Below are 11,181 nucleotides of genomic sequence, written 5' to 3'. Positions count from 1 at the left end.
GTTGGCTTCATTGTAAGTTTTTGAGCTGATTTTCCGCAGCCTTTTTCAGAAAAGTTTTATTTTTTCCTACAGCTATGATTAAGCTGGAAAGCTGTGAGCTGTTGACCTATGGGGAAGAAAAAAGTTATAATTACTGCACAGAATATTAACCCAATAGTTGGAAATGACTAATACATTAATATTCTCTGCTGGGCTTTTTTTTTTTACAATGAAAAACATTTAAATATTTATTAGAATTAATTACATTGATGTGAATTTTAATATCCCTCCACTCTGGTATTCACTTTGGACATAACATGGTATCGACAATGCCCCCTGCATACACACTTGTTTATACTCTGTCATGAACCACATAGCCAGAGTAATTTACAACTAGTCATTTTGACAATGAATGCAATCAACTGTATTTAGCAACCAAATGGGCTTGAACCATAACCAGCTAAAAATGTTGTTATTTGGTTTTTAGGAGCATTAGCAACCATATTGCTCCGGGAATATACAGTGGTCATTCCCTGACCTTTCCGCATCCTCCGTATTTGGTGGTGACTGGCTCGAACCCCGGTCTAATCAAGAAGCGTGTGTTATGCACTGTTGCTCCTTCCCACCTGGCTACGGAGGCACCTGCTAAAAATGCATGTGCTTCTACACAATCACGCTGACCACTTGGCTAGACCAGTCTGTTTTACACCTTAAGTTACATACATCATATGTTGTATCTTGTAATATTAGTCTTGCAAAAAATATAAATTTATGAGGCAAAATGTGGAAAGATAAAACATTATATAATAAATGTGAAGCTCCACATTTGACAACTATATAATAAACTCACCAGTGCAGTAACAAATAAATGGGGAGGGGGTTGGTCACACACATCTGTTACTTTCTGAAATAATTGAAAGGGAAGACAATATTGTCTCACACCACAAACAAGTCTCACTGCGCAAGTTTCATTTATCATGTTGGCGTTGGCAATCGAATAATTTCAAATATCTATGGACAATTTCAACCTAGCAACTGTCTCTTTCTTTCTCTACCACTGACAATTGCTTCATCTGTACTGTATCGTATATTTCTTTAACACTTAGCAAAGATGTATTAGGACACTGTTGACTAAATTTTAGTCACTGAAGCTGTATTTTCCTACATCTGCCTCCATATTCCATCCCTCTTATTCTTGTAATCCTTCCTCTTCATCTATGGTGTGAACTTCACAGATTAACAATTCATAATTGTTTCACAAGTGCCGACCGGGCTAGCCGAGTGGGTAAAGTACCTGCCCGGCAACCCAAAGGTCGCGGGTTCGATTCCCGCCTCGGGCTTGGATCAAAGTACTGCAAAAACCTTGGGAGGTGCAATATGGCCACAGAAGCCGATGCGCCAAAAACTACCAAATCAAAAAAAAAAAAAAAAAGTTTCACAAGTCTCTGTATTCCATGATACAATCATCACACATAATTTGATTTCAAAACAGTTATGGTCTTCCAGGCATGGACGATGCCCAGGTCTAGAAGCTTCGGTTTCAAAATGCAGCAAACAGGGAGAAAGAATAACTTGTTATTTCTCTTAGAAATTCTTTTTGGTGGATGCTCAGAATACCAACTGACAAAAAAAAAAATAAAATAAAAGCAATACTTTTCTTAAAAGAAATCTAGAACCTTTCTTTTCTGTGTATAATAATTCTCATCTGCATTGTTTTGGTTAAAAAAAAATACCTAAAAATGCAAGTAAAACTTGCATTAAATCAAGAAAAATAATGTATTATCATATTTTCTGGGTGATAAGACATTTTATTACATATATTTGAAAGATAAACTCACAAGTGCTTATTAAACAAAATGTTAGCATAAAACAAAGCATGTATTCATTGTATAATGCCAATAGCAAATTGTTGCTATTGTCACACTTGTAATTACTGATGTTATGGCCTGAACTTCAACTTTTCTTAAAAGCATGTCATCTTCAGGGCATTGCTGATTCCATATTTCTTGAAATATGTGGCAAATGTCTCATGTTTCACCAACTCCCACTAAATTTGCAACCATTTGCATACCTTGGGAAATGGCTGATCATTTCATTTGTCCTGTTGATGTCAAATCCTGATTTGGTGCCTCCATCCATTTAGTCCACTTCTCACATGAATACTTTGAAGCACCCGTGGAGGTGTCTAATGGCTGCATTTGGCTAAGGCCTCCTGGAATTATTTAGCTAACTCCATATTTAATTTAGCAACCATACTTTTTTTACTGCCTCAGTTAAGTATGTATGACCTGAAGTAGTCACACAATAAAAGGGCAAGCTTTTTTAGAAGACCATCTGGACACTTTGACTCTAGCCACGGCTAAAGACTTCATGTAGTATACCTTTAAAGCAAAAGATGCAGGGGAATTTTAAGCAATGTTTTCCAGAAAAAGTGCATTCTTATGGTCTGGAAAATATGGTACTTAGATGATACCACAAAAAAAATATTCCTTTAAGATAGGAATACCTTAAATTGGGATTCCAGGGTATTTTAGTTAATGTCTGTGTATTTCCATGTTGCTAAGCACTAATTTCTTTTAGCATTCTTTTTATGCCTTTACTGGATTAAGTGATAACATTTTATTAAAACAAGCAAAAAAAAAAAAAAAAAGCAGGCAGCTAAGAACTAATTCACATAAAGGCAATTTTTTATATGAATTAGTTCCTAACATGATTTGGCTTGCCTCTAGAGTCAAGATGATATAAAAAATCAAAGTTCTTACCTCTTTTCCATATGTAGATATAACTTTAAGAAGTAACTTGGAATATTTAAGATTCTTGTTATGCTCCTCAGCCCAGTTTTGTAATTTCCTAGTCAGTAATTCTAAACAGTCTTCACCAAGTGCCACCTATGCAAACATAATTAATAACATGAATACTAAAAGATGAATGCCAAAATTGTGCAGTCACAAAAAAATAATAATAAAAATAAATAAATTCATAAACTGTTTATGGTTTACAATTATTCTATTTTATTATTTAATGTACAGGCAGTCCTCGCTTTGCACAGTTCTGATATGTACGAATTTCAGTTACCACAGTTTAGTTAAATAGCACTAGTCCAACAACACTGTTCAAATTTCAGTTACCACGGTATATTAACTCTGAGTAATTGCATAAAGTAAAAACTTCGCTGCTAGCTCTTCAGTCCACAAATTACTAAATAATAGATGCACATTATGATCAGTGACCAATCACGTCACTTCTTTCAAAGTCTGGTTCGTCATCGGTGATTGGTCACTGCGCATCTGTTATTCAGTTCAAGCACATATATCAAAGCATGTGTATTGCCTCCTTGTCTCTCAGTGATAAACCCACATGACATTTTACAAAAATGAATAATCAGAAGAGTGAAATGGCCAACAAAATTGAAAATGCTGCAAAGAACCGAAAAGTGATAATGTTGGAAGTGAAATTGAATGCGATTAGACGATTTGAAAGTGGCTACAGCAAAGTGAAGATAGGTACAAAGCTACGGTACAAACCACGTTGAAAAAGTCCGACGAATATTAAAAAACAATGTAAAGTATCTTCAACATCTTTTAGTTTAAATTGCACTAGGAACAGAAAGCCGCTTAAGGTTGAAATGGAGCGTTTACTTCTACTTTGGATTGAAGACTAATAAAAAAAAAAAAAAAAAAAATCCCATTCAGGCCAAAGCACTGAAAGAAAACGGTAATTACATGGAGACTAAAGAACCTTTTACTGCCAGTAAAGGCTGGTTTCATCGTTTCAGAAGTCGGCATGAACTGATTAATTTTAAGCTATCTGGTGAAGCTGCTAGCACAGATAAGGATGCTGCTGTGAAATTTGCACCCAGATTCCAAGAATTAGTTAAGGCAGGTGGTTATCATGATCATCAAATATTTAATGTTGATGAGACAAGTCTTTTTTGAAAGGCAACCCCCCATCAAGAACTTATGCGATGAAAGACAGAATTGCAAAGTGGCCATAAAGGAATTAAAAATAGATCAACTCTTTTATTAGGAGGCAAACAGAGGGCGACTTTAAATTAAAACTTATGCTTATCTATCGGTCTGAGAATCCCAGAGCATTAAAAAATCATAACAAAGCATCTCTACCAGTCATTTTGCATGCAAATAAAAGGTCACGGGTTACAGTAACATTGTTTCAAGACTGGTTTCAATTGTATTTTTGTCCAGCAGTAGAGAGATACTGTAGGCAAAATAATTTAACTTTTAAAGCACTACTACTGTTGGATAATGCTCCAGGTCATCCTAGTTCTCTTGGGGACTTGAATGATAATGTGAAAATTTGCTTTTTACCACCAAACAACTTCATTAATCCAGCCAAAGGACCAAGGAGTTATTTCAACTTTTAAAGTATATTATCTTAGATGCTTTCAGACAGGCTATTGATGCTACAACTGGAGATCATGCAATTTCTTTAGCTGAGTTTTGGAAGAAATATGACAAAGCATGCAGTTGAAAATATTTAAGCATCATGGTAGGAAGTAACAACAAGTAATATGCGTGCAGTATGGCAGAAACTTTTACCACACTGTGCAAATAACTTTGCAGGATTCGAATCGAACGTAAATGAAATTATAGAAGAAATAGCTGACCATGGGAATGTTGACACTGCTGCCGTTCAAGAGAGACTGTAGATATGCAGTCAGAGGAACTTGGTGAAGGCAGACTTATTGACATAAATGAGGAAAGTGGTTGTGACAAAAAAGGATGAAGATATCCCAGAGGAAGTGAGGCCAGAAAAAAAACTTCACATTAAAGGAACTCTCGGAGATATTTCACAATATTGAAAATGCAAAGGATAAAATGTTGGAAGCTGATCCAAACTTAGAAAAGAGTATGACAATTCGGCTTACAATACTCGCTCCGTATTGTAAGTTATACGACGAGAAGGCAAGCACTGCTCCAACTACTCTTGATAAATTTTTTACAAAGAAATAAAACACTAATTCTGAATTTTTCTAATGTTTTAAATCTACAGCGTAATAAATAAATATTAATTTTACTCCTTTTTTCATACAATTATAACTGACAGTAAGAACTTTTAATGTTTTAACAAAGTTTTTTTAAAGGTCACGGAACAATCGTAATTCTTCCCATTGATTATTAAGATTGCTTTGCATGGTAATTTTTATGGTCCTACACTACGTGCAAAATGAGGACTGCCTGTATTCATAGAATTAAATCTTGGTCATAAGTATATATGTAACATGATAAAATTACCTTTTTTTCAATCAGGACTTCCAAAAGGGGAATGATATGGCTATCAGAATCAGATTCTGAGCAGGCAAATAATATTTTCCTGGAGAGGGGAGAAAAAAATTGAGTAAAAACAGTGAAAATTCATACCTTTCATTAGATGTGTTTCATATACCAGAAAAGTACAAGCAGTCCATAAATAGGAAATGATTTTTCCATAGATATAATATAACAAGACATTCCAAATAATAAAATATTCACTCAAAAAAACACATAGCAACTGGGATAAGTCATAAGCTTCATGTCCTAATAACAAAAATTTCTTTTTTTTTTTTTAACAAAAAGATTTTAAAACATCTTTGGTGCAATTTCCAGTAGAGGTAGATTGCATTTGAGGAGCCATAACAAAAGATATGGCTCTCAGAATACTGAATTAATGAATATATCAAAATATATTTGTTAATTTGGTGCTTATAATACAAAATAATTTTTAAATGTGTAGCAGAGTTGCTTATCCTGGTGACGCTATACAATTTTGCTTAGCGAAAAAAAAACACCCACAACTACAGTGATGCAGTTTAGCACGACTTTGGAGTTACATATAGAGAATGGTTATAGCTCTATAATTTAAACAGAAATAAAAACTTTTCTAAATCACGTTTACAATTGGTTAGGCCCTCTAATCCCCTTCTTAAAGTCATATTGCAGTGTGATTACTGTAATAGAAACTCTTTGCACCCCATACAGCTCCAATAAAATGATCAAAAAGTAGCATTTATTTACTCACTGGAAATATGAAATGATTTTGAAAGAATAAGTTTCCCAGGCAATAATTTAAAAATATTCTAAACAGAAATCACACTTTTATCCAATAGGAAATGTTACTGGCAATTTGCATTTTTATCAGTGTGCCTAATAGTATATTTCATGAAAAATATACTTCGTGCTATGTACAGTAACTACATGTACGGTACACAATGTTAAATACAACAAAGCTGAAATATTTCATTCTTGCTAGTTTCAAGAGGTAATGGTTTTATAAGTTGTAAAAAAGTTTGTACAACCGGGATATGAATTTGTAAACTGAATGTTCTGTTGGCAAAAATTTTTGTTTTAAGATCCAGTTTGTAAATTGGAAGCTCACTGTATTTATGGCAGTATTAATATTAATATCAAAAGTATCAGAAGGCAAATTTATGCAAAGGAGCCAGTTTGCATGAGCGATGAAATGCCTAAACAAAATTAAAAACCTAACTGGAGTATTTGGTATATTCTCTTATGATGTAATCCGAAATAATTACAGTAAAAAAACCTGGTTAATTCAAGCTTTAAAGGAATCAAAATATATTCATTTGGATTTAAACTGAGTATCAATAGAGGATGAGAACACATCAGTGCCTTGAATGGGTTGAGCAGTCTCAATGCTGATGGGATTCTTCCTCTTGCTCAGATTGCAAACCTGAGGAGGCATAAATTCAAATTGCGGAAATACAGTTGTAGAATAGATGTGCGGAAATTTGCATTTAGCCAGCAGGTAGTTGATTGCAAACTTCCATCTGCGATTGTGGAAGTTGATAGCTTCGAGATAATTCGAGAAGGAACTGGACAAATGTTTAGAGGGAATGGATGGTGTGAAATTTTTTTTGGCTGATGCTACATAAACTTGCTTTCTTATATCACATGCTTCGATTACTACTGCTACTACTATTGCTTCAAAGCAGCTGTTCTGTGATGTCCCAGATTTTTAAGTGTATAGTGAATTTGCCTATTCCAAGTGATGATAATTTAAAAAGATAATAGCAACTTAGGCAGAAATTTGTGGATAATGGTATTTGTCTCTGTCGAACACAAGACCACGCTTTAGTGCCAAATACTTGGTGTTTGTCTTCATTGGGAGCAGAAAGTCTCTCCATGATCAAACTGAACTATGTTGAAATACCTCAGAAATCCTGTAGTATTAATAATGTTTTAAGTTTGTTGTGGTAGACGTTCATGAAGAGATGGCTAACGTATTAATTCAGTTATTACGAGAAAGATGTGCTGGAGAAATTCGACATTCCAACACTTCCAACACTTGTGCTGGAGAAATTCGACAAATTTCTTGCATGTGATAAGAATGCCGTTTCATTTTTGCTGCAATCAGTACACTAATGGAGGCAGAAACATCTCACAGTTCAATGTACACAAGATGTATGTTACTATATTAAAATAAGCATTATGTTGTTTATTATGCATAATTAAACATACATGGGGGGAATAGAGAGTATATCCATGTATTACTTGATGTTTAATACTTGTAATTCATAAAAATAAAACAGGGAATGGCATCACTTTCAGTAATGGTATTTCAGTAATTTAAACTTTGTAACTAAGCACGAATTGCTCTTGCTAATTACTGTATACAAGCCAGGTGACCAGCTCAATAAACCCATCTTGGAACAAAAGATAAAGGCTTTTGGATGTACAAAGGATTCCTAATTTATTTATCAGTGTGGCTCTCACAACTACAAAAAACCATTGACCACAAGAGTTAGAACAGTACTGTTGTGTGCAGTGATAAGTGGATATGGCAATGGCTGATATTAAAATGCATCAAAAGGTTTATGGAATTTATTATGAAAAAATGCTTACATCAATAAAATAGCCTATTTAAAGAAGCAACTCTTCGCAAATGGGAAGTATTTTTAAGGTAAAAAATAGAAATAAATTTAAGTAAACTGATATATTTGTGAATCTATTTGGGCAGTTAATGATATTAACTTCCCAAACTTGGTTGGGGGGGGGGGGCATGAACGAAGTTATGTGGGATTTTCAGTGAATGCTACCATTAACAATTTAGTGTGTCTCAAGAACACATTCCCATTTAACGCAACTGGTCTCTATAATGCTTTTGCCATAGATCCCTACAAATTTTGTGATGACAACAGCTGCAGGAATATCTACGAGTTCACTGACATACAGCATAGTACCTATCTCTAACATGGACAGGTTCCACTTAATTGTGATGGCCAACTTTTCATTAAAACTTAGAATACTACTAGACTACCAGTGGTAAAGGCTTGACGAAGTATTCACTGCACTTTCAGGTGTTAGTGAAAATTTCATGATGAAGCATTCACTGTACTTTCAAAGAGGTGTCAGTGAAAATGCCATACAGACATTCTGTAAAAATGTATGTAATCCTAGCTAGCCTGAATTTGTAACTGTAAATAAGTACGTTATCCTGGTGCTAGTCAGATTAAACTGCAAAACTTTCAAATGTGTTTCATTAGACCTATAACTGCTATTTACCTGAATATATAATTTACACACACATAGATGGATGCATTGTAACTTGTAGGCCTGACAGCCAAGTGGTCAGGGGCAAGAATGATGTAGCACACACTGTTTGAGTGGACCGTGCTTCAAGCCTGTGACTGCTAAATAAAATTAATGATTGTATTCGTGATTTAGCATAAACTCCTCTGACCTGGTGGTTGTGACAGAGCATAAACAGTTTTTTTTTTTTTTTTTTTGTTAATTATTATTATGCCTTCATTGCTTTCAGGCTGTGCAGACAAAACCTTGTGTTTAAATAAACAGATGATAATAATAATAATATGCAACAAACTAAGATACAAGCCAACAACCACAGCTTATATAACTTCTGCAAATTATTTGAATATCAGCATCCATTTTTGTTTAAAAATATCTTAGCTACATATTTAAAAATTAATATTTTTTTTCTTAAACATAAATCCATCCATACATACCTTGTACAATATACAATGTCATCTTCTGAGATACTCTCTTTAATAATTCTTTGAATTATATCTACCTGTGAAACATCTTTAAAAACCAGTGGAAATAGAAAATAAGCCAAAAAAATAAATAAATAAAAAATAAAATAAGTTTGTATTAATATATTAAATAAAATATGCATAAATGGATGTGAAAATTACACAATGCCAGAAACTAGAAGGGTGAGGATATCAGAAAAGGAAGTGTAGTAGATATGTGAAAGAATGTTAATATCCTAAAAGTTATGATGAATTAAGAAAATTATGGGCCGAATTACATAGCCAATAGAAGGTGGTTGAACTGTAAAGTAAAATTAGTACAGTAAAATATACAAATAAAACAAAAATAGGTATAGCTGTCATCAGATGTGGGGGAGGGGAAACACATTTGGATAATGGTTGAATATAGGTAAGGCAAATGTGCAGAATCTGATGTCAGCTGAAGAAAACATTGATACATGATCAGGTAATTTTATCAGGGAACTACACTGACCATGTATCAGAAACTGCATTTCTATACTTGTCTGTAATCTTGGGGAACAATTGTGCGCATTAGTGATCACTTGTGAGATTTGAATTAAATTTCTTTGATTCTTGTGTGTTGCTTTTGTGTTATTTTTTGTACGAGCTACAGAAACCCGGTTTAGTCACCCTACGTTCTCGACGTCTGGGGCGGGCAGCTAGGGGAGATTCCCCTAGCTGGCTAAACGGGTTTTGGAGTAGTGAGGTACAGAGGGTTCGTGTTAATAACATTTTTTGTGTTAATTTGCTAAAGTATTTCCGTGCGCTTTCAGAAAGTTCTTAAGTTCCTGGGACCCCTGTCTGTTTAATTTGGACAGGGGATTTTGTTTTTAAATTAATTTGAGTTAGTTATTCAAATTAATATTTGTGTTAGTGATTAAGCTTTCTGGTCTGGAGTTTGATCTTGAAATTACTAACATTGTAAATAGAACGCTCAACTTTTGTGAGCGTTTTTTAATTGTATATAAAAGTTTTATTGTCCATAATTATGGCACCAAAATTGAAAAAATCTTTTGCTGTTTCTCTCCCTGACGTGCGGAGTGAAGAAGAGAAAAGTGAAGAATCCATAACAAAAGATAATAGGAAAGAATCCTTTAGTGAGTTCTCAGAAAATGAAGTTGCTGAGATGTATCAGGGTTTATTAACATTAGCTGGACAAGTAGTGCAAGATGAAAATTCCACAAAGTTAGGAATTGGGAAAAAGAAGATCAGTGATAAGAAGGATAAATCCAAGAAAAAGAAAAAGTATAAAAAGTCTGAAGTATCAAGTAGGGTGAAGGCAAAAACTACTCCAATTGACCCTGGGGAGGGGACTTCTTCCCAGGCGAAATTGAAGAAAGTTGAAGAAGTGATGTTGGTCTCTCAAAGCAAAGACTCTCAAAGTTCGGATGAAGAAGATAATTTTTCAGAACTGAATATTTTAAAGAAGGCTAGAATAAGGTTGAGAAAGACCTTATTTGCTGACGAAAATAAGATATCTGGCGGCGCTTGTGTAAAAATTTTGGAGATTTGGGATGAGCTTGAAAAGGCAGTCCTAGATCTCCAAATTGAAAATCGTATTCTGAAAGAGAAAGAAGCGAAGTTGGAGAAGGTGCAGTATGCTACAGTGACAGCTGTGCCGTCGACCGTGATTAAACCAAGAGTGGCTGTGATATCAACTAAGAGTGCAAATTATAAGACAAGTGATGAAATGAAAATGGATCTTCTGAATAAAGTTAGATCGACTTTGAGTAATGTTAAAGTGAAAAGTCTTCGAGCAATAAGTGATAAAAGGGTAATAATAGAGGCCAACTCAGATAAAGATATGGAAGACATAATTAAAAGTGTGAAATTTCAAGAACTGGGGATGGTTATGAACCGCCTACAGAAGCAAAATCCAAAGTTGCTGATCTTCGATGTGGATAAAGATATAGACAAGAAGTTAATGTTAGAAGAACTCTGGTTGAAAAATCTTAAAGAACATGGTATAGAATATAAGGTTTTTCAAGACAATGTAAATATTGTATCAATTAATGAAGCTAAGAATAAAGATGTGAATAACTGGATCCTTCAAGTTCCAGGTAATATTCATAGAAAATTGTTAGACCTTGGCAGAGTATATGTGAATTGGTCTGCATGCAGAGTGCGTGATATCGTCACTGTTACTCAATGCTACAAATGTTTGACTTTTGGAC

The 11,181-nt window shown here is 34.3% G+C and overlaps 1 long non-coding RNA gene across 1 annotated transcript; it reads right to left on the bottom strand.

Moving 5' to 3' along the window:
* LOC150079878 (uncharacterized) lies at positions 1-9,025 on the bottom strand. Its single transcript, XR_016547583.1, has 4 exons — positions 8,960-9,025; positions 5,232-5,310; positions 2,742-2,867; positions 1-106 (listed from the first exon to the last, which is right to left on the bottom strand). It is a non-coding gene; the product is annotated as an uncharacterized LOC150079878 (long non-coding RNA).
* Between the last annotated feature and the right edge of the window lie 2,156 nt (positions 9,026-11,181).

Source organism: Mastigoproctus giganteus, chromosome 10 (assembly GCF_048544385.1).
Source record: "Mastigoproctus giganteus isolate SK-2022 chromosome 10, ASM4854438v1, whole genome shotgun sequence".
In the NCBI taxonomy this organism is placed as follows: Eukaryota; Metazoa; Arthropoda; class Arachnida; order Uropygi; family Thelyphonidae; genus Mastigoproctus; species Mastigoproctus giganteus.
Note: the sequence above shows the minus strand (reverse complement) of the source record. Positions and strands in the feature narration are given on the sequence as shown.